Genomic DNA, 24,236 nt, shown 5'->3' with positions numbered 1-24,236 from the left:
CCATATACACATGTATTCCTTTATTATTAAGGGTATAGTGGGAGAGAATAATTATATTAACCTGCGGACAATGGATTATTCCGTAAAATGAATGTAATAAATGCATATAACTAAGACCTAGCGATATATTATGTAATGTGCGTATATTAAAGTGTATTTGTAGTACATAAGGAGTTAAATATTAACCTGCAAACTGTCATTACCGTCCGTAGTATGAGACTGAACTCTGGGCAAAAAGTATATAGCCAGCTGGGATTTGCCCTTACATAAAATGGCCACCGGAGCATCGCCGTATACACACCTCTCTAGGAATAGGAAGGGGGTGGGGACTGACACAAACAGGGACGCCCCCGGCCTGACCCGGAAGTGGAGGACCAGCAAATAGTGCACACAGTGACCCGGAAGTAGGGGGTGTAAGTCGGAGACAGAAGCAGCACTGACTCCTCCTGTACATTGGTACCAGCAGCTGGGAGACCCGGATTACTGTGGTCCTGAGGGGTCTGTAATACCCAGCAAGGTATGTGATTAGTCTGACCATGCCGAGTATTGTGTTATATATGTCTGTTCTACTAACAGCGGGCAGTACTGGGGATAACAGCACTAACCACACTGACTGCTCTCTGTATGGGAACCAGTATGTATGTATATATATATATATATATATATATATATATATATATATATATATATATATATATATATATATATATATATATATATATATATAGCACTGCACTAACCACACTGACTGCCCTCTATAGGGGAACCAGTATGTGTATATATATATATATATATATATATATATATATATATATAGCATTGCACTTACCACACTGACTGCCCTCTGTATGGGAACCAGTGTGTGTGTGTGTGTATGTATGTATATATATATATATATATATATATATATATATATATATATATATATAGCACTGCACTAACCACACTGACTGCCCTCTATAGGGGAACCAGTATGTGTGTGTGTATGTATATATATATATATATATATATATATATATAGCATTGCACTTACCACACTGACTGCCCTCTGTATGGGAACCAGTGTGTGTGTGTGTGTATGTATGTATATATATATATATATATATATATATATATATATATATATATATAGCACTGCACTTACCACACTGACTGCCCTCTGTATGGGAACCAGTGTGTGTGTGTGTATGTATATATATATATATATATATATATATATATATATATATATATATATAGTAGTTGGAGCAAGGTGGCACACAGTTTGAGATGGTTATCGGAGTTGCGGTGCAAGGTTCATAAGGCAATTGATACAAACAGTTATCTCCCTTGGACTCGGGAAAGAAAAGAACCAGCACACGCATTAGGCAAAAAACGAAAGTGTATTAAAGGTACATTACAGTTAGTTGAACGAAGGTATACAGCGGCTGACCCGACAGCCGTTTCAACTGGCAACCAGCCAGTTTTCCTCAGGGGTACCAACAAGCATAGGACGTGTGCATGTTTAAATACCTGTGGCGCCAAATCCTCCTCCGTGTCAGGTAAGAGTGCGCTGTCACTCAGCACCACCGATGTTGCGGCGCGCGGCTAACAGGGAGTGTGGAGGGAGCGTCAGAGGGAATCCCCTGTGGGACCAATCAGCACGTCCTGCGCTCGTAGCCCTGTGACACCCAGTGCCCAGTGTGGTGGAGTGAAAGTGTCATGTGAAAAACCTAAAAAGGGGTGAAAGGGTGGGTTGCAGCAGATTAAGTGCGATGGATAGAACGACTGGTCGTTGTTACGGTACAGACAGAAGCAGCACTGACTCCTCCTGTACATTGGTACCAGCAGCTGGGAGACCCGGATTACTGTGGTCCTGAGGGGTCTGTAATACCCAGCAAGGTATGTGATTAGTCTGACCATGCCGAGTATTGTGTTATATATGTCTATTCTACTAACAGCGGGCAGTGCTGGGGATAACAGCACTGACCACACTGACTGCTCTCTGTATGGGAACCAGTATATATATATCTCATTGCACTAACCACACTGACTGCTCTCTGTAAGGGAACCAGTGTATGTATATATATATATATATATATATCACTGCACTAACCACACTGACTGCTCTCTGTATGGGAACCAGTATGTATATATATATATATATATATATATATATATATATATATATATATATATATATATATATATAGCACTGCACTAACCACACTGACTGCCCTCTATAGGGGAACCAGTATGTGTATATATATATATATATATATATATATATATATATATATATATATATATATATATATATATATATATATATATATATATATATAGCATTGCACTTACCACACTGACTGCCCTCTGTATGGGAACCAGTGTGTGTATGTGTATATATATATATTTCTCCTTCATCCACCAGGTGGCACTGGAGATCTACAGTGGGGAATAGAGGGCGACCACTAGGAGCTTGGGCACTATAAAAAAAATTACACAGAGTGGCTAGCTCCTCCCCTCTACTTCCCCCTACCCGGTAGTCTTAGAATGTGCCCGGGGAGCTGGGTGCAACAGTTTGCCCTCGCAGGGCAAATGAAGATTTTTTATTTTATATATATGTTATTTATTCAACTTTATACACTGAGGACAGACAGGCAGCGTCTGCCGGCTGCCTGTCTGCGTCGTGGGAGCTGCCGGAGGGGACCCCGACGCCACTGCTTGCGGTCTGCGTGGGGTCCCCGGCTCCTGGGACCACCGTCCCAGAGTGACTGGACGCCGTCGCTTGCGGCCGCGTCCGGTCCGCACAGCCCACCGCCACCGGTCAGCGAGGCAGGGTGAGTAGAGCCCGGCTCCCTGCTATCAAGGGGGGGCCGGGCGTAATGGCGGTGCTATACACAGCGGCGTTATTAAGCGCGCTGTAGTCGGGGGGCGGAGCTATGGCGCGCGGGAGGATTTCCCAGCTTCCCCTGCGTTCTCCTCACACCGGCGCCATTACTGCAGCTCCGGAGCACTGCTTAGCCGCGTCCTGCCGCTGGGAGTGTGTACAGCCCTACCGAGGACCTCTTATCACCCAGGTCTGTGAGTATACAGTGGGGTGATAGAGGTAAGGCTAGCGAGCAAGGGCTGTGTCAAATTATTGTCAGAGCCCTGCAGGTTTCTATCGCTGGGGGCAGATCTGACTGGTGGGTGCTCATTCTCCTCTGTCTCACCCTACCTGTTCTACACTGATTCTTGCTATACTTTACTTTATCTGTAAGAGTGATTATGGCTGGGGGTTCTACAAAAAAGGTGACATGTAAAAGATGTCAGGATAAATTCACCCCGCAGGTGGAAGGAGCAGTACTTTGTGTAGAATGTTCTGACTCCCCGACTGCACCCCAGCAGGAGGTCCCTGTGTGGGCTTCTCAATTGACACAAGTGATTTCACATTTATCTGCTGAAATATCAGCCTCTCATAAGGATAGAGAGACCGCTAGGTCCCAACAGGCTGAATTAACCTCAGCAGTGGAATCATTAACTAGGGCACTTAACCCTAGGGATGCGGACCCAATAGCTCCGCCCAGCTTGCCTAATGAGCGCAATCTGCTCACTGATAGATTTCACACATATGGGTCAGACGATGACATGCCTCCCCTCGAGGAGGGTCAATATCCTGACACTGACCCGGTGGATTTGGTACAGGTACAACCAGCTCCTGAGCCGGTTTCTCAGGGGTTAGAAGACCTCATCGCTAAGGTGAAGTCAACCCTAAGGGTAGACGACGAAATTACTCTGCCAGATCGCCCTCAGATGTTTGGCAAGCGTCGCAAGCAGGCGGCCGCTTTCCCCGTATCTGAGGAATTAGATCAACATTTAAGGGATGCATGGCTTCATCCAGATAAACGTTTCCAGGTCTCTAACAGGTTTCTAACAGCATATCCTTTTCCTGCAGACAGTAGGAAATTATGCGAGACCCCACCGGCCGTGGATACATCGGTCTCCCGTCTCTCTAAGAAGACAGTGCTCCCGATACCGGGAACATATTCGTTGAAGGAAACTTCTGATAAAAAACTTGAGAACACTCTTAAGAACATCTACACGGCGGCGGGATTGATTCAACGTCCTGCGCAAGTGGGATGTTGGGTGAACAAGGCAATGGAGGCCTGGGCAACCCAGATTCAGGAGAATCTCGGCGATGATCCCGCAACTGGTGAGTTAGTGGCCTTAGCGGACCACATTAAAGAAGCCGCTGCTTATCTGGTAGAAGCATCTTCGGATGTTTGTGTTTTGGCGTCCCGCATCTCCGCTCTGTCCATTTCGGCCCGCAGAGCCCTCTGGCTACGCCAATGGCAGGCAGACGCGGAATCCAAAAGAGCAGTGGAGGCACTGCCCTTTCAGGGGGAGTGTCTATTTGGACCAGAATTAGACAAGATGATTTCCCAGGCCACAGGGGGGAAGTCATCTTTCTTACCTTCCGCAGCGCCTCCCGCTCCGCCTAGAAGGCCCTTTCAGGGACCGTCCTTTCGCCCTACGGCAAGGTTCCGGGGCCGCGCGAGGGGTGGCCTCTCGGGTGGCAGAGGTTACAGAGGTCGGGGTAGAGGTGTCGCTTCCGCAGCTCCCCAGGACCCCAAGCCGGCCCCAAAGCCAGCAGCATGACTTACCTCAGCCCCACTCAGGAGACTCCAGGGTGGGGGCGCGGCTGCGTCTCTATCATCAGGTCTGGAGCCTATCCTGTCAGGATGCTTGGGTCACAGAAGCTGTGACCCACGGTTGCAGGATAGACTTTCAAAGGAAGCCCCCAAACCGATTTTTCACAACCGGTTTGGCAGCTTCTCCAGACAAAGCAACAGCCCTCCTGCAGGCAGTTCACAAGCTCAGGGGAATGGGCGTAATCATCCCAGTCCCGCCGGAGCAGAGAACTCAGGGTTTTTATTCGACCCTTTTCCTCGTGCCGAAGCCAGACGGCTCCACACGTCCAATTCTGAATCTGAAACATCTCAACCCTTACCTGAGAGTGGTGAAGTTCAGAATGGAGTCGTTACAGTCGGTCATAGCAGGTTTGGAGCCGGAGGAGTTCTTGGTGTCCTTAGACATCAAGGACGCCTACCTGCACATACCAATTTGGCCGCCTCATCAGGCGTTTCTAAGATTCGCCATCAGAGACGATCACTTTCAGTTCCAAGCTCTACCCTTCGGACTTTCATCGGCACCCCGGATCTTTACAAAGATCATGGCGGTGATGATGCAACTTCTCAGATCCCAAGGGATTTCGATAGTGCCATATCTCGACGATCTGCTTCTGAAGGCGCCGTCGGCAGCCATCCTTCATTCCAACATAGAGCGTACACAGGAGATACTGATACGCCACGGCTGGATGCTCAATTATCAGAAATCTCAACTCCAGCCAACACAGAGGTTACTGTTCCTCGGAATGATGCTGGACACAGTCCAACAGAAGATCTTCCTGCCAGAGGACAAGATTGCGTCACTTCAAGCCCTGGTCCGGTTGGTGCTACAACACAGACGGGTCACAGTTTTCCTGTGCGTCCGTCTGTTGGGAAAAATGGTAGCAACATTCGAAGCGATTCAATACGGACGGTTTCGCTCAAGACCTCTTCAACTCTGCCTACTCAATCAGTGGTCAGGTTCCCATCTCACGCTCCATCGGAGAATAACTCTATCTCCTCGGGCGCGCCTATCATTGGCGTGGTGGCTCAATTCACAAAATCTCAATCAAGGAAAAAGATTCGGAATATGGGACTGGACGATTCTCACCACGGATGCCAGCCTCAGGGGGTGGGGGGCAGTCGTACTCGAACATCAGTTCCAGGGTCTGTGGTCCCCTCTGGAAGCCTTACTCCCGATAAACATCCTAGAACTCAGAGCAATATACAACGCATTGCTGGAGGCGGCAGACTTGCTTCAAAACAGAGCCGTCAGAGTACAGTCCGACAATGCCACAGCAGTGGCATATGTAAACAAGCAGGGAGGAACACGCAGTCGGACCGCAATGAAGGAGGTCAGCAGAATATTACTCTGGGCACAGGAACACCTCAGAGCAATTTCAGCAGTTTTCATCCCGGGAGTAGAGAACTGGGAAGCGGACTACCTCAGTCGTCACAACATTCACCAAGGAGAATGGAAGCTTCATCAGCAGGTTTTTCAGAGTCTGATCCATCGCTGGGGTTGTCCACAAATAGACCTGATGGCCTCCCGCAACAACCACCAGCTTCCGAGATACTGTGCTCGGACACGGGATCCGGCAGCAGAGGGGGTAGATGCACTCACGATGCCCTGGCATTACCAGTTTGTTTACATCTTCCCTCCATTTCCGATGTTACCGCGGATTCTTCAGCGCATTCGCAGAGAACCAGTCACGGTGCTGCTAATAGCACCGGACTGGCCTCGCAGGTCGTGGTACACCACGCTCACAGCTCTACTGGTAGACGAGCCGTGGCCTCTGCCGCTACAACAAGACCTGCTGTCACAAGGTCCCTTCGTCCATCCGGACTTACAGCGGCTTCATTTGACGGCCTGGCTACTGAGAGGTCAATCCTAAGAAGAGCCGGGATTCCTTCAGCAGTGATTCCTACTATGTTACGAGCAAGGAAGGAAGTCACCTCCATTCATTACTATCGTATATGGAGGGCATACATTTCGTGGTGCGAGAGCCGTCAAGTATCACCTAGATACTTTAAACTGCCGCGTCTGCTGCTCTTTCTCCAGGCGGGTCTCACAGCAGGATTACGCCTGGGATCCCTGAAGGTCCAAGTTTCGGCACTTTCCATCTATTTCCAGAGGAAGATAGCACTACTACCTCAGGTGCAGACCTTTTTCCAGGGAGTGTTGAGGATTCAACCACCTTTTCGAAATCCCACCTCACCATGGGATCTAGATTTAGTTCTCTCTTTCCTTCAGTCTCCACTGTTTGAGCCGTTGGAAGAAGTGGAGTTAAAATATCTAACCTGGAAAACAGTTCTTCTTGTGGCGTTAGCGTCAGCTAGGCGGGTTTCAGACTTAAGCGCATTATCATGCCGCCCGCCTTTCCTGGTTTTCCATGAGGACAGAGCAGAATTACGGACGAAGGCATCCTTCCTCCCAAAGGTGGTGTCCTCTTTCCATATAAACCAGCCCATTGTGGTGCCTGCGTTTACAGAGGACTCCAGTGATTCAAAATACCTGGATGTGGTAAGGGCCCTCAGAATTTACACCTCCAGGACAGCTTCCCTGAGGAAGACTGATTCTCTATTTGTTCTTTATGACATGTCCAAAAGAGGTTGGCCGGCCTCCAAGCAGGCCTTAGCCAGGTGGATTCGTCTTGCAATCAGACAGGCATACCTGACGGCATCTCAGGTGCCTCCTCCGACGATTACGGCACACTCTACAAGGTCTGTAGGCCCTTCATGGGCGGCTGCCCGAGGCGTGTCGGTACTTCAATTGTGTAGGGCCGCCACCTGGTCGGGACATAGAACATTTATCAAATTTTACCGGTTTGATACTTTTGCGGCTCAAGCTTCCCAGTTTGGCCGGGCAGTGTTGGAAAGATCTCAGCGCCTTCCCACCCGGGATGGGAGCTCTGGGACGTCCCCACTGTAGATCTCCAGTGCCACCTGGTGGATGAAGGAGAAAATGGGATTTGTGTACTTACCGTTAAATCCTTTTCTCCGATTCCACAGGTGGCACTGGACGCCCTCCCGGCGCTGCTACCTTTTAAAGGTCTTCTGGTATTCATTACAGTTATCACAGGGTCATTCGAAGTTGTCTACAAGGGCCTCTGTTCTATTCAAGTGTTTGGTTGTCTCTGTTTGACTGAATTTTCTAATATTCTTCTGTTCTACGATTTCTAGAATGTATGTTGTATGTGGTTGGTGATCCTCCTCTCGGAAGTATGTTGCATCTTCCAGCCTCCTCCGGGCACATTCTTTAGACTGCCGGGTAGGGGGAAGTAGAGGGGAGGAGCTAGCCACTCTGTGTAATTTTTTTATAGTGCCCAAGCTCCTAGTGGTCGCCCTCTATTCCCCACTGTAGATCTCCAGTGCCACCTGTGGAATCGGAGAAAAGGATTTAACGGTAAGTACACAAATCCCATTATATATATATATATATATATATATATATATATATATATATATATATATATATATATATATATATATATATATATATATATATATATATAGCACTGCACTAACCACACTGACTGCCCTCTATAGGGGAACCAGTATGTGTGTATATATATATATATATAGTAGTTGGAGCAAGGTGGCACACAGTTTGAGATGGTTATCGGAGTTGCGGTGCAAGGTTCATAAGGCAATTGATACAAACAGTTATCTCCCTTGGACTCGGGAAAGAAAAGAACCAGCACACGCATTAGGCAAAAAACGAAAGTGTATTAAAGGTACATTACAGTTAGTTGAACGAAGGTATACAGCGGCTGACCCGACAGCCGTTTCAACTGGCAACCAGCCAGTTTTCCTCAGGGGTACCAACAAGCATAGGACGTGTGCATGTTTAAATACCTGTGGCGCCAAATCCTCCTCCGTGTCAGGTAAGAGTGCGCTGTCACTCAGCACCACCGATGTTGCGGCGCGCGGCTAACGGGGAGTGTGGAGGGAGCGTCAGAGGGAATCCCCTGTGGGACCAATCAGCACGTCCTGCGCTCGTAGCCCTGTGACACCCAGTGTGGTGGAGTGAAAGTGTCATGTGAAAAACCTAAAAAGGGGTGAAAGGGTGGGTTGCAGCAGATTAAGTGTGATGGATAGAACGACTGGTCGTTGTTACGGTACTGTGGATGGATTACGGGCTGTGGTAACAGTCTGCTGGTTAGTATAAAGATGTGTGCCAGATATTTGGGCAAATATGGCAATGTGTCTGGCGTGTCAAACAATAATGGTCGGCCAATCGGGATGTGTATATTCCTGTCAAGTGACACATCTGTTCGCTATAGCATAAAGCAAACAAAAGACAATATACAACAAAGGCACACGGCGGTGCTGATTGGCATGTCGACACATTAGCTGCGTCAACAGTGGGATTGCAACACAGTAGGTATAATACCAGCAGCGTGCACACGGCGGTGCAGTCGACATAACACCAACATGTAGATATATCACTTATGTTGACTGTGGGAAGCAAACAAAAATGGATTCACTTAGGAATCGTGTTTAGGTCAGACCACCCATTGTTGGTCAGGGGTATATTAATCAGTAATGCACTAAGGCATTGTACGTGTGTGAGGCTGTATATTATCTCTGTGTGGTGCACTATTCAATAGTACACTTAGGCACTGTACGTGCGTGGCAAAACCAACAGTTAAATAAAACAGCCCATTTTAAAATCCTCATTCAGTCCTAGGGGTGCCAGGCAATGCAGTCTGTGGATCCATCTTAGTTCACGCTGCAGCAGAAGTTATGCTGATTGGTCCCACAGGGGATTCCCTCTGACGCTCCCTCCACACTCCCCGTTAGCCGCGCGCAGCAGCATCGGTGGTGCTGAGTGACAGCGCACTCTTACCTGACACGGAGGAGGATTTGGCGCCTTTTACACAGGTATTTAAACATGCACACGTCCTATGCTTGTTGGTACCCCTGAGGAAAACTGTCTGGTTGCCAGTTGAAACGGCTGTCGGGTCAGCCGCTGTATACCTTCGTTCAACTAACTGTTATGTACCTTTAATACACTTTCGTTTTTTGCCTAATGCGTGTGCTGGTTCTTTTCTTTCCCGAGTCCAAGGGAGATAACTGTTTGTGTATATATATATATATATATGTATATATATATATATATATATATATATATATATATATATATATATATATATATATATATATATATATATATATATATATATATATATATATATATATATATATATATATATCTATACACATACATATATATATATACACATACATACATACATACATACACACATACATACAGCATTGCACTAACCACACTAGCTGCTCTCTATAAGGTGTATATATATATAGTCCTGGGGGATGGCAGCACTCCAAATAATAAATGTCCACACTCTGGTATTATTTGGAGTTCCATCATCCCCCAGGACCATATGTACAGCAGCCACAGTGCTGCATATTGGAGGGCACCCTTTTCATCACCATACAAGAGCATTGAGCAGGGTTAGCCACAGTTGGAGTGCTGCTTAGGAACTGTATGTAGATAGATAGCAGGGTGAGATCTGCACTCTCTGAGATTCTCCAGCATAAGATGCCCAGGTGCCTATACTCCTGAACCAGCGGGTCCAGGTAACACAGTTTGTAAGAAAACAGGCACTCACGGGACTTCAAAGTGCCCAAAAAATGGACACAAGGGCCACACTGTCAAGCAACGTTTCGAGCTTTATTCGCTCGTCTTCAGGCTCAAAAAATGACATGTACAACTCTTACCTATATCACCTTCCACCACCGTGAAGAGACTGCTCGGCGTCCGTCCCGGGTTGATGACGTCATGCTGGCTCCGACGCTCACCCGCCCGACAGCCCCGGCCAGGGACGGTTGCCAGGCAACCTCTGTAAACAAGTGCATATAAACATTAAAAACGCTGGCACGTATAATACAATGTTACATATCCTGTTCAGTAATATGCATGGGTTTTAACCAAATGCATGGAAAAACTTAACTACAACTTAACGACTTTGCCCGTGCTGCACCCCTTCAGTGGAACGCACTCCCTCGCTCCATTAGACTCTCCCCAACCTTGCAAAGCTTCGGGCACTGAAAACTCACCTATTCATCAAAGCGTACCCTCCCACTGCATAAACCAGCTGGTTCTCCGACCCCTTGCCTGTTTACATCCTGCTATCTAACCACTACCCCCTCGCTTGCACCTCTTGTAATCTGTCTGTCTCCCCTTCCTACTAGATTGTAAGCTCCTCCGAGTAGGGCCCTCTTCCCTCCTGTTGTCAAAGCCCTCTTCTCTTCACATTTCACTCACAGCTCTCCTTTACTCCAACACTCAGTGACCATCTTCATACTCATCTCCATCATTGGCCTCAAGCCTCTAGTGGTATGTTGATTGGGTCATCACTACTTACATTTAAGCTGTAATGTGTATTGAACTGTGGTGCTCTTTATTTGTACTGTATTTTTGTTATTTATTCAATGTTATGCCAAGCTTTGTCTCCCTGTATTGTTCCTTTGTACGGCGCTGCGAAACACTTGTGGCACCTTATAAATAAAATTATAATAATAATTATAATAACTACAAAGAAAACAATCAAATATCAGTGAGAAGCACAATCATGGACACTACAGAAAAGATATATATGATTTTAGCTGTGACCATGATAGCAAATTTTAAAGAAAACACATGTTTAAAGAAAGCACATGAAACTACAATATTCGTTGAGCCTGGCCGGGTGCACCGTATTGAGCCGGAGTATCCAGCGCGTCTCTTTTTGGAGTAATAGCTTATTGCGGTCCCCCCCTCTGATGCTTAATGGTACCTGATCTATAATTTTATAGCGAAGAGACGCCAAGCTATGTCCATTTTCCCTAAAATGTCTCAGGACTGGCTGTTCGTTGTTAACCTTTTTTTCCTTCTAGAGATTGTCGAATGGTCGGCCGGTGTGTCGCCATTCTTTCCTTGAAAGTCCTTGTGGTCTTCCCCCACATAGAGAAGACCACAAGGACATTGAATAATATAAATAACGTAGGAGCTAGAACAGGTTAACACCTGTTTGATGCAAATTTTAGCACCCGAATGGGGATGTAAAAAGGATGCCCCTATTTCCAGATAACTGCAACTCGTGCAGTTAATGCACCTATAGCATCCAGGGTTCTTGGTTAAAAAATTGGCAGTATTTTGTTCATCAAAGCCAGAAATATCGTTTTTCATGAGCCAGTCCCTCAAGTTGCGCTGCCTTTGAAAGCTAGGTAAAATGTTAGAATGTTTAAATGTCTTAAGGCCCGGATCTCTTTGTATCATCGGCCACATATCTCTCGCTGTTTTAACAATGGCCGTGCTGTATTTTTGTACAGGGTTTTCTAGTTATTTTATCATTGTTACTGCGCACTTTGGGAACTAAAGTTTTAGCTCGCGGGGTTGACATGACTTTGGCTTTGGCTGCTAGTAAATCTTTTTTGCTGTACCCTCTAACCAAAAATGTGGTCATCATAAGGTTTATCTCCCTTTCCACTTCCACGTCATTGTCGCATATGCGTCGTACGCGTAAGAATTGTGAAAAGGGGAGTCCCCTGACAGTGGCTATGGGGTGTTGACTTGAACAGTGCAGCATTGTGTTTCTGTCTGTCGGTTTTTTATATAAACCTGTGGTGATCTTACCGCCCTCTAGATTGATCACTACATCTAGATAATGGACGGATTATAGCTTATATCATAAGTAAGTTTGATGGTACTTTCTAACGCATTGATGTTAGCAATTAGATCCACAAATTCCTTTTCTTGACTCGTCCAAATAAGGAGTAGGTCATCTATATAGCGTGTCAGAAAAAAACACTTTTGACCCCACACTGCTGTCAGAGTAGAAAGAATCATGTTCTATGTTGAACATATAGCAGTTGGCGAACGCCGGAGCTACGCAAGATCCCATTGCGCAGCCCCGGCGTTGCAAGTACATTTGATAATGTCATAGACAATAGTTCCAAGAAGAAAGATAAATCAGGACCATTATACAAGGGGCTGGAGGACAGTAACCTGCGTGCCGCCTCCACACCTGCCTTCTGGGGAATGCAGGTGTAGAGGCTGACAATGTCCAGGGTACATAACAGGCTGCCATCAGGTAGTAGTAGTAGTACGTTTATTTATAAAACCTTCCGAGGTATCCTCGGAAGGTTTTGCAATGTAAGCAGTAAAGATTTTGTATCCTTAAGATAAGTTTTTTTGTGCTTGAATGGTCGGTTGGAAATGCATGTCCAGAGATTTAGAGACCTTGTAATAGATTGAGTTCCGGGCCGAGATAATAGGCTGTCCGGGGGGATTTACTGCATCTTTGCAGTCGTCAGGGTGATGATATTGGATTTTACTGCTTGTTCCAGAACTCTGTATAGTTGCGCGTTAAATTGTGCTGTTGGATCTGATTGTAGCAGTCTGCACACATCAGTGTCACATAATTGTCGCATAATCTCAGAGCGGTACTGGTCAATGCCTTGAATAACAATCCCACCCCCCTTATCGGTGGGGCGGATTATTATACTATTATTCATCCTTCGTCAGATTAGGATAACCTACATTTGCAAGTTTGCCAATTTCTTTAGCTTTGTGGTCCAGCACTTTGTTAAAGCTCTTAAAAGTTTGATTATTTGTAATGGGGTCAAATGATAATGTTTTTTTCAATATTATTGGTCTGTCCACCGACGGGGTGGATTCCAAAGCTTTATCTGTATTGCTCTTTTAACCGTAACTTGCGATTGAACCTAAATGAGTCCACTTGCCACTGTAATTCATCATAACCTACAGCAGGTACGAAATTAAGTCCCTTGCTCAGAACAGCCATCTCACTGTCCCTGCTCAATAGACGGATGTTACCTTTAAGGAAAGGATGGCGCAACACCGTTGTGCGATAAGAGCTGCAGTGAAGTCAGGCTCAAGTGAGCAACCGGTGGCAAGGCACTTTGCCGTAGCCAAGCATAGTCTGGCATCATTGAGATATTGGATAATTGACCACGTACCACCAATGGTACGGGGAGGAGATCGCTCAAATGCACTATTAAGGCTAGAGTCCCGTTGGATTACCCAACTGGATGCTCTAGCACCAAGAGGTCTAAATGAGTCCCTTAGGCTACATTGTTACCTTAAATTATTTCGTGCATCTGTGCCATCCTGAGTGTCACCAGTTAAATATGTTAAATTGTTTGTGATTGTGCTTTAAATATTATGTGAGGATTGTGCCCCACTCTAAAAGCCTGATTGGTTGGAGCCTAGTTCACAATGGGTTAATGCCGCATCGTATATGTCTTTAAATGTGGTGTTGGTTTTTTTACGGTTCCACTATAATAGTGTATCCGTTTTTCTATGTGGTGATTTTGGTACTCTTTACCTAGAACGGTGCTCAAGATTTGGATCTTGGGCATCGCAAGGTAAAAAATTGCGTCGGTCGCATCGCATGCGATGCGACCAATGCAATTACCGCAATTTCACATAGGGAACAATGTTAAATGGCCCAATTGACCCGATTTTACATAGGGAACAATGTTAAATGGCCCACAGAGCCCAAATAGGCACCCTCAAGTGTAAAATGGCCCCCCCAATTGTTAACGCCACCCCACGATCAAAGTCAACCCGAAGCGTGGCGAGCGGCGGCGGTACGCGTCCTCCGACCTTTTCATACCCCCACTATCCACGTCGGCGTGGAGTTGAGAATAGAAAGTGTGGCAAGCGCAGTGAGCCACCGAGCCCGAAGCGTGGCGAGGGGACGCGGATACCTTCACAGGTATCCGCGTCCCCTCGCGGGCTCCACAGGTATCCGCGTCCCCTCGCGGGGCTTGCTACGCTCGCCCTTGCTTCGGGCTCGGTGGCTCGCTGCGCTCGCCACACTTTCTATTCTCAACTCCACGCCGACGTGGATAGTGGGGGTATGAAAATGTCTTAGGACGCGTACTGCCGCCGCTCGCCACGCTTCGGGTTGACGTTGATCGTGGGGTGGCATTAACAATTGGGGGGGGGCATTTCACACTTGAGGGTGGTTATTTGGCCTCTGTGGGCCATTTAATATTGTTCCCTATGTAAAATCGGGTCAATTGGGCCATTTAACATTGTTCCCTATGTGAAAGCGCGGTAATCGCGTCGGTCGCATCGCATGCGATTTTTGGTCGCATGCGATGCGACCGACGATTTACATTTTAACATGTATTTCTATGTGAAATCGCGGGCATCGGTCGCATCGCATGCCATTATAATGGCATGCGATGCCCGCGATGGGCGCCGTTCTAGGTAAAGAGTACCGTGATTTTATATATGCCACATTTGTTGCGATGGTATATTTGCTATTATTTGTATCCATGTTTGTATGTTTTTTTGTATCTATTGTGCTGTATGATGACGTCACCCCCGCTGGCTGCGTTCCGGATGTGGGAGGTGTCTGTTGGAAGCCGTTTGCTATATATACTGTTTTTGTCTATTTGCACTTTGGCTCTAATAAAGGGATGCGGTCATCTATTAGAATGAACTTAGGTCTACAGTCATTAGGTCGACCCCACTAGGTCGACTGGCAGGAAGGTCGACCTGACTTAAGGTCGACATGGGCCAAGGTCGACATGACTTAAGGTCGAATTTGCATAAAGGTCGACATGAGGAAGGTCGACTGGTCATAAGGTCGACATGGGTTTTTCACTGTTTTTTGAGCCGACATGTGCCGACAGGCGGTATTTCATGCCCTACCATCCACTAGGGCGTGGTGGGAGAATAAAATAGTGTGCCGAGCGCAGCGAGGCACCGTGCCCGAAGCATTGCGAGCGAAGCGAGCGATGCGAGGGTCCGATTCTCATTGCCAACTGTGTCCATGTCGACTGTCGACATTCGGATCAAAAAACAGTGAAAAACCCATGTCGACCTTATGACCAGTCGACCTTCCTCATGTCGACCTTTATGCAAATTCGACCTTAAGCCATGTCGACCTTGGCCCATGTCGACCTTAAGTCAGGTCGACCTTCCTGCCAGTCGACCTAGTGGGGTAGACCTAATGACTGTAGACCTAAATGCAGTCTGACGAATGATCCCATTCCCTAATAAAAGAGTTGAAACGTTGCTGTAAAGAAACCTTGTGCACGGAGTGATTTCCTCTACATTGCCCCATTACAAGACCGGAGTGACGCTGATTATTCTTTATATATATATATATATTCTGTCCAAATCCCCAGTGGGGAATAAACGGCACTCAGGAGACGGTTCAACTAGATCAGCAAAACAAAGTGTATTGGGGACGTTTCGGAGGACAAACCCCCTCCTCAGCCCAATCCTACAGCACAGCCCCACACCACAAACTTCCGCTTTATACTCACCAGTTCCCGGGACTTCAGACGCCACCGCATCCACAGAGCCGCTAACCGGAAGTGGTCACCGTCACTTCCGCCAGCAAGATGTTGCTTGGCAACCCCCTGGCTTGCGTTTCACCTAGCAGGAAGTGAGCCGCGTTTCCTCCTCTGGTCTGACCCGCATGGACGCCTCCGTTGTCAGAAGCCCAGGAACTGAAAAATACAACAAAATACACATAAAACATTGAAGTGCAAAATGTAACAGAGGCTGTATAATGGAAATAGTGAAATCTCACTGGCTCAAACAATGCATGGGGGACAGCCACTGTGATGGTGCCGTCTCCCTGCAAGAATCACCGCCAGCCAAGTTACACTATATCCTATACGCATCTCGGCTTAAGCATGTTACTTGCAATCCACTAAATACATAAAACATAACAGGATAATATTAACAATACATGAATTGAGAATCATTAAAGGCTTAACATCATATAGGTATAAAACACCTTAGCACACTATGTCAGTTCTAGAACTCCTATAGGAGACTGTTCCAGTTAATTCTCTTATTTAACCCCTTGGGTGAAATCGTATCTAAGCGAAAAATCCACTCAGATTCCTTTAGCAACAGTTTTTTTGCCCTGTTGCCCCCCCCAGTGACTCAGGGACACAATCAATCATAAAGTATTTGAGTTGTGAAATCGAATGACACTTGTTTTTGAAATGGCGTGCCACCGGTTGGTCCACCTCTCTGCCTTTGAGCGACAGATTGATGGCCGTTCGGTGTAACGCCATTCTCTCCCGGAAGGAGGGAATGGTCTGGCCTATAAAGTATAGTGTTCCTTCTAGGAACCAAACGGGGCAGGGCGCTGGAGGGGCAGACCAGGCATGGCGACGGCACATATGGGGGTGTGCCCAGGCCGCCGCGTCACCGAAGGGGGCGTGCCTGGGCCACCACATCACCGAAGGGGGCTTGCCCGGCCGTGACTACGTCCCCGAGCTGCCGGGAAAGCGCCGTGCACTGCAATCTATGGCGGCACTGGGCTTCATCGGTGCACTCCGGCAGGACAGACAGCAGGCTGCTAGAGGGGCAGGGCGCATTTTGCCCTTTAAAAATCGGGCAGGGCGCAGCGCCCCGCTAAAACAGCCTAGCGGGAACACTATAGTAGAGCCCACAAGGGCATACAATGGCATAGACAACATGTAATGTTCTACACGTCATCACATGTCTGATGGTATATTTTTTGGGAGTGCGGGTGTTTGAATGTTTTACACGGCAGCATCTGTTTACATGTTTCACATGCGGCACAACTGTAGCAGCCAGGTGGCTTGATATAGGTGTTAGGGGGCCTGGGGACACCTAAACCTGTCACATCAGTTTTAACCAGGCGGTCCCTCAAATTCGGGCCTCTCGTAAAGGCAGCCAATGGACGTATATTACTCAGGCCTGGAAGGTCTGGGTCTGTTTTAACTATTGACCATAAGGCATTTGTGGCATGCCTGATGACCGGGCTTGCTACTGAAAATGTGCTGGCCCACGGGAGCACTGATGTCGGGTTCCTGACCCTTGGGCTCATTAGTTGTGCTCGTGGCATCTTCAAAACTTCGAGTTTTTGTTGGTTTAGAATTATAGGGCCATAACCTCTTGCAATGAATTTATTGATCAAAACATTGAGTTTGGGCTCTACATCCTCTGCATTGCTGGTTATCCGTTTTACCCGGTTCATCTGGGATCTAGGAAGGCCCTTTTTCAGGGCATGGGGATGATGACTACTGGCCATAAGGAAGGTGTTTCTGTCTACATCCTTAAAGTATACATCTGTATACTGATTCTGTTCTCACAGATGGTCTCTGACACATCTAGGAAATTAATGTTATGTGAATCATATGCCGCTGTATACTTAATGGTGGACTCCCCCGCATTAATCTCCACCAGAAATTGCGACAAATGCTCATGGCCCCCTGTCCACAAGATAAAGACGTCATCAATATAACGAGTAAACAGCAGTATGTGGCGTCTGATCTCAGCATTGCCAAAGAAGGTTGTTTCCTCCTGCCCAAACATAAAAACATTGGCAAAAGAGGGGGCCACGGATGAGCACATGGCACACCCTCTTAACTGTAAAAAATATGACACTTCAAAAATGAAGTAATTCCGTTTGAGAGTCAACATTATAAGTTCCACAAACAGCTAATGATTGAAGAGGCCAGGGTCTAAATATTGACCAACGAAGGACTTCATCGCCTCTACACCCTCCCTATGAGGGATCGAGGTGTAGAGGCTACAAACGTCCAGACATATCATGATAGTTCCATCAGGTATCTCTCCAATCTGATCCAACAGTTTCAAAAAACTTGTTGTATCCTTCAGGAATGTTGGTTTGAGTAATAATAAAGGCTGCTCACTTACTGCTAGGTGAAACGCAAGCCAGGGGGTTGCCAAGCAACATCCGGCAGGAGGCGGAAGAGACGGTGACCACTTCCGGTTAGCGGCTCCGTGGATGCGGCGGCGTCTGAAGTCCCGGGAACTGGTGAGTATAATGCTGATGTTTGTGGTGTGGGACTGTGCTGTAGGATTGAGCTTAGGACGGGGTTTGTCCCCCGAAACGTCCCCAATACACTTTGTTTTGCTGATCTAGTTTACCGTCTCCTGAGTGCCGTTTATTCCCCACTGGGGATTTGGACAGATAGATTGCATTCTTTCTGGCACCGGGGCAGCTGCTCATCATCACCTGTGGAGTGCCAGCAGAGTTGGAGATAGATCCGCCAGCAGCCTCGCCATCGATCAGACTGAGACGCGTGTGCGTCTCACGCGAACGCGCGTCTCAGTCTCCGTCGGCGGTGCGACGGAAACCCTGTCCGTCTCCGCCTCAGGGAGACGGACAGGGTTGGGGGGGGGTGCGGGCAGGCGGCTGGGACCCCGGGTTACCGCCGACAAGCTGGCGGGGACCCGGGGGAGCGGATGGAAGCACCGTCGGAAGGGGACGCGCGCGCGCCCCCTTCTCGCCATCGATATGGCGCTGGCGACCTGCCCCATCTGTAGCTTGCTGCGGTGCGATCCAGGGAACTCAAGGATCCAATGTAACCAGTGGGAAGGAGGCGGCACTCTCACAGACTTATTCAATGGTTAAAAGTCCTTTATTATAGTGGTCCTTACGCCGTTACAAAGTTACCTCCGTCATCAGGGACACAAGTGCATAAAACAAACACAGGCAATAATTACCTTTACACATACAATAAACACTCCACCCATGTCCCCCCCGATTGGCTGCACACTCACCATCCCCCTTCTGCATCCCGCCGCACACCTGTCCACCCTGCACAGATTAGGACCGCTATATTAAAGGACAAAGGACTTTTAACCATTGAATAAGTCTGTGAGTGTGCTGTCTCCTTCCCACTGGTGAATATATATATATATATATATATTAGAACAACAGCAGAGGGCACTCACAAGATTTGTAAAGCTGCACAGCGGCAAACTAACAATAAGTATAACAATTGACACAAGAGGTTGTGAGTCAACGTTTCGGGCTGGTCATACTTTCTCAAGACATGTCTTGAGAAAGGGCGACCAGCCCGAAACGTTGACTCACAACCTCTTGTGTCAATTGTTATACTTATTGTTAGCTTGCCGCCGTGCAGCTTTACAAATCTTGTGAGTGCCCTCTGCTGCTGTTCTACTACATTTCCTACCAAGGAAAGAGGGACACCCAAGTCCTTGCACACTTAGCTCGAGTGCCAGGATTACAAATATATATATATATATATATATATATATATATATATATATATATATATATATATATATATATATTTCCAGTTTATAGTGGCACTGCACATAATTTCAATAAATCTTGCTGGGGTGCATAGCTCAGGAACAAATCCATCCAGGTTTGGTCCATAGATAGGGGGTACATTGCAGAGAGCACCCACCAGACTTGTTGCATATCCCTATATGTTTATTCACAACAGCATAGAGTCGACGTTTTAGTCCTCTGTGGGACCTTTTTCAAGACCACCTCCAGGAGCAAGTGTATACCCCTCAGTGGAGCCCTGCAGGATTTTATACCCTGTATCCCATTACTCCGCCCCTTAGCACAGACAAATACCGGAAATGGCAATGAAGAGTTATTAACAGTTATTAGCATTACACTAGCCACATCTACTTAATCTAGTCTACAGCAGTAAACACCCCCAATAAGACATGTACAAGTTACCTCCATGCCGCTCATTCACTCCATCAGCGGGACATAGATATGGTTCAAATATCGCTGTGCGTTCCACCCCAGCTGGAACGCACCCCGGCGGAAACAGTCACACAAGCCGCTGCTTCCGGTCCATACTGAGCTACGGCATTTGCACACAGCGCCGCACTCAGCTATGTGATCAGGAAATCACCTGACCACTGGAACGCAAACAGGGAAGTACAACCAGCGCTTCCGCGTTCCACTGATCCATACTTTGGGTCTATAGCAAATTCATCACTATCGTGCTTCAGGGCGGAGGTAGCAGAACAAAGGGTACACACATCCTGACGCCACCATATTAAACATATCCAAAACCATTAGCAATACTACAGACACACAAATTTGATAAGCATAATCAATATAATAAAAAAGAATATATAGGTCACCTGCCCACTACCACCAGTAGCTCTTAATTTTACTACCACATAAAAATATATAATTTGTAGCATAGTTTTTTATAATTTTATCTTTTTCTCTGTGTCCACATGACTGTGTCGATATATTATCAAATGTGCAAAAAACGCCTTATGTGCAAAAAAAGCTTTTGTGCAAATGTTGCCAAGCTGGAACCTTTTGTCATATCCAGCCAGTGTGCAAAAAAATCACAAGGGTAAATAATTATGATTTCTCGGATACCAAAAAACATCCATATACAGTATATAGTCAGTTCCGTTTTATTTCCCCTTTGATGATCATTAGAGGAACATATGCAGATGATTCACCTCATTGAGGCCCTTAGGTGAAACTGTCTCCAGTGTATGTATCCACCTGGCCTCTGTTTTCAGTAGAATCAGACCTCTGTCACCTCCCCTACTGTATCCCCTATGTATCCAGTCGATGATCATCCCTCTGAGTGCAGATATTTGATGTGCGCACTTCAGGAAATGAATTGCCACGGGCTTGTCGGAAGAGCCCGTCTCATAGGCAAGTCGGATATAAGACCTATGTTGGGTCATTCTTTCTCGGTATGTCCGAATTGTCTTTCCGACATAAGAGTCCACAGGGACATACCAAGATGATATGGTCCAATGGGCAGGTCAACCTGTGCCTTAGGAAAATTTTCTTCCCACTTTGTGGGTGACAGAAGTGCTTTCCAGTAATCATTGCTCTGCAGGCTGTACACCCAAGGCAGCGATAACAACCCTTTGATTGGGTCAACCGGTTCGAGCTCCGGTTCCTCTCTGGCGAAGCATCAGCCCGTAGGAGTAAATCCTTTAGATTGTGCCCTCTGTTAATGCTTAATAAGGGCAGCCGACTGCTGACTCTATTGAAAGCTGCAACCAGCCCCCAATTTTTCTTGATGGTCTTCTGGGTGCTATTCAGATTAGTGTCACATTGTATGTTGAGGATAACCCGACCAGGGTCCATGGGTTTCTTTCTTATTCCATCCTGAAACACAATCTTTTTTGCTCTGGTGAGGCAACTCTGCAAGGTATTTTTGTCGTAACCCCTTTCTATAAATCTGTCCTGGCATTCTTTAAGCTGCACTTCCGCCAGTGCCTTATTAGAGTTGTTACGTAGTACACGCACCAGCTGGGAAATCGGCAAGCTTGATTTTAGATGTTGAGGGTGGTGGCTACTCGCCCACAACAACATTTTGCGGTCAGTTGGATATAGTGTGTAGTCCACTTTACGTCCGTTAAGCAACAATGTCAAATCGAGAAAGTTTACTGTATGTGCATCCGCAGTTGCTGTAAAGCGGATGGGTGAGTCCAAAGAATTTAGAGTGTCAACCATGCCATGGAAAGATTCAATACTCCCCCTCCACAACACAAAAATGTCATCAATAAATCTCCGGAGGAATACTATATTAGCAGAAAACTGTCACAGGATATGTTGTTGCTCATACCAGTTCATAAATGTATTGGCATACGCCGGGGCCAAATTAGGGGATGCAGTTAAGATCCCGGCGGTCGGGATCCCGGCGTTCAGAATCCCGACGCCGGAATCCCGACCGCCGAAATGCCGACACTTTCTCCCTCCTGGGGTGTCCACGACACCCCTGGAGGAAGAATAAATTAGTGTGCCGAGCGTAGCGAGGCACCGGGCCCGCTGCATGGCGAGCGCAGCGGGCCCGCTGCGTGGCGAGCGCAGCGAGCCCGCAAGGGGGGGGGGCGATCCACGTCCCCCCCTTGTCGGCATTTCGGCTGTCGGGATTCTGAACGCCGGGATCCCGACAGCCGGGATTCAATACTGAATCCCAAATTAGACCCCATAGCGGTGCCAGCAATCTGCATATAGTATTCCCCCAGATACATAAAATGATTCATTTCCAGAACCAAAGTCAACAATGACAACATGAACTCTATCGGTGGGCCATCATAGGGACCCTGTAGGAAAGCTCTCTCCACTGCCGAAACCCCTCCTTGTGGGGTATCACGGTGTAGAGAGAGAAAACATCCATCGTTGCCACTATACAATCATCGGGAATAAGGCTTAAAGAGTTCACCTATGAATTGGCCTGTATCCTTCAAGAAAGTCTGTGTTTTTTGCACAAATGGCTGCATAAAGAAATCAATATATTTAGCTATCGGTTGCAAGATGGATCCTCTTGCTGAAATAATTGGTCTGCCCGGTGGCTTTACCAATGATTTATGTATTTTGGGTAATGTATAAACCACCGGGCAGACTGGTTTAGCAGTTACACAGGGTTGGATCACCCAATCAGAGAATCAGCCTTATTTTTAATCCGTGTCAATTTTTAGATAGGTCTTATCTGATAGCTGTCTCATTATCTCTGTGTCATATGCAGCAAAGTCCTGCAGGACTACAGCCCCGCCTTTATCGGCATTTCGTATGACAATACTTGTGTCCTTCTGTAAAGTTTTTAAAGCTAGCCTTTCACCTCTTGTTAGATTATCAATTTGATTGCCTATTTTACTGTCTTTAAAACAATCTCGGTTAGTTATTCTCAAAAAAGTTTTCAGGTTAGCATTATTTGACTGTCGGTCAAAATGGCTTGGGTTCTTGAAGGGGATACGTGTCTCAGGTTGTGATGTCATTTTGGTCTCTTTATCCTTAGAGTACTCTTTTAATCTAAGCTTCCGACCAATTTTATAGTGGTCCACCGACCACTGAAAAGAGTCAAATCTATTGGTCGGACTAGATAAATTGAATATCCATTCCTGCCCCTCCTGCCTCTCGGCCTTCCTCTTCCCCTTTTGCCCCCTTCTTGGGTGTGGTCTTTTAACCTTAGGTCTGGACCAGCCCTGTTCAGACCCAGGCCTGGATCTAAAAAAGAGGATGTAGAAGCACCAGTAGGAGGTAAACTATCGTTAGTATCGGATCCTGAGGAAGATCTATAAAAGTCTTCACCTCTATTCACATATCGTCTGTCAGGTCTATGTGTCTGGAATCTCCTTGCACCTCCACTATTGCCAGAAAGCCACTTATATACACTATGCTTTTTATAGTCAACTTGAAACAGTAGAGGTTGACTATCAAAAGCATAGTGTGTATATTATCTATCAATTTTATCTTATATGGATATTGATACCGGGGACCCCTTTGTGGGGTACCCCTGTTAATTTTGTGGCACAATGGCGGCGATGGAGGTGTCTCTGCATGGAGACCATGCAGCCTCCCACTCAGACTGGATGTTTTTGTAGCACCACTGGGCCACCAGTGCATGTTACTTTGCAAAAAATGCCAGTATAAATAATAATGAAAGCCCCAGCGCCATTACAGGGGGTGGGGCTTCATCGGTGTGCGTGTTCTGGTTTCGCCAGTGCTGCACCACAAGGCACTCCTGAGCGTGTGGTCATTGATGGGTTCTCATAACAGCAGAGACAGCTGAGGAAAAGCGCCTAATGACACTTTCTGTGTGTTTTTAACCCTGTTACCCATACAGTTGTATTTATATAGCCTTGTTTACCAGCTACTAAATCTGGGGGCTCAGGTTTAGGGTGTACTGGCCCCCTGGTTTTTCTAATTCCTCACCCCACGCGCTTGTTAAGCATTTCACACAATCATCTACAGGGGTATAGTTACTTCACATAGTTTTCTCTTTCGTCCATCCCGGTGACACAGCTAACCTTGGGATGTAGGAGGGTCCGCAGGAGCCAAGGCA

At 46.8% G+C, this 24,236-nt stretch overlaps 1 protein-coding gene across 1 annotated transcript in view; it reads left to right on the top strand.

Moving 5' to 3' along the window:
• Positions 1 to 1,786: 1,786 nt before the first annotated feature.
• Positions 1,787 to 24,236, top strand: part of LOC146076010 (uncharacterized) — a 36,143-nt gene continuing 13,693 nt past the window's right edge. Inside the window, exon 1 of the mRNA XM_083185772.1 lies at positions 1,787 to 1,881. The gene's annotated coding sequence lies outside the window, so the exon portion shown is untranslated. The remainder of the gene's footprint in view (positions 1,882 to 24,236) is intronic.

This window comes from Crinia signifera, chromosome 4 (genome assembly GCF_055691185.1).
Source record: "Crinia signifera chromosome 4, ASM5569118v1, whole genome shotgun sequence".
Classification (NCBI taxonomy): domain Eukaryota; kingdom Metazoa; phylum Chordata; class Amphibia; order Anura; family Myobatrachidae; genus Crinia; species Crinia signifera.
This window is presented reverse-complemented; position numbering and strand designations above follow the sequence as displayed.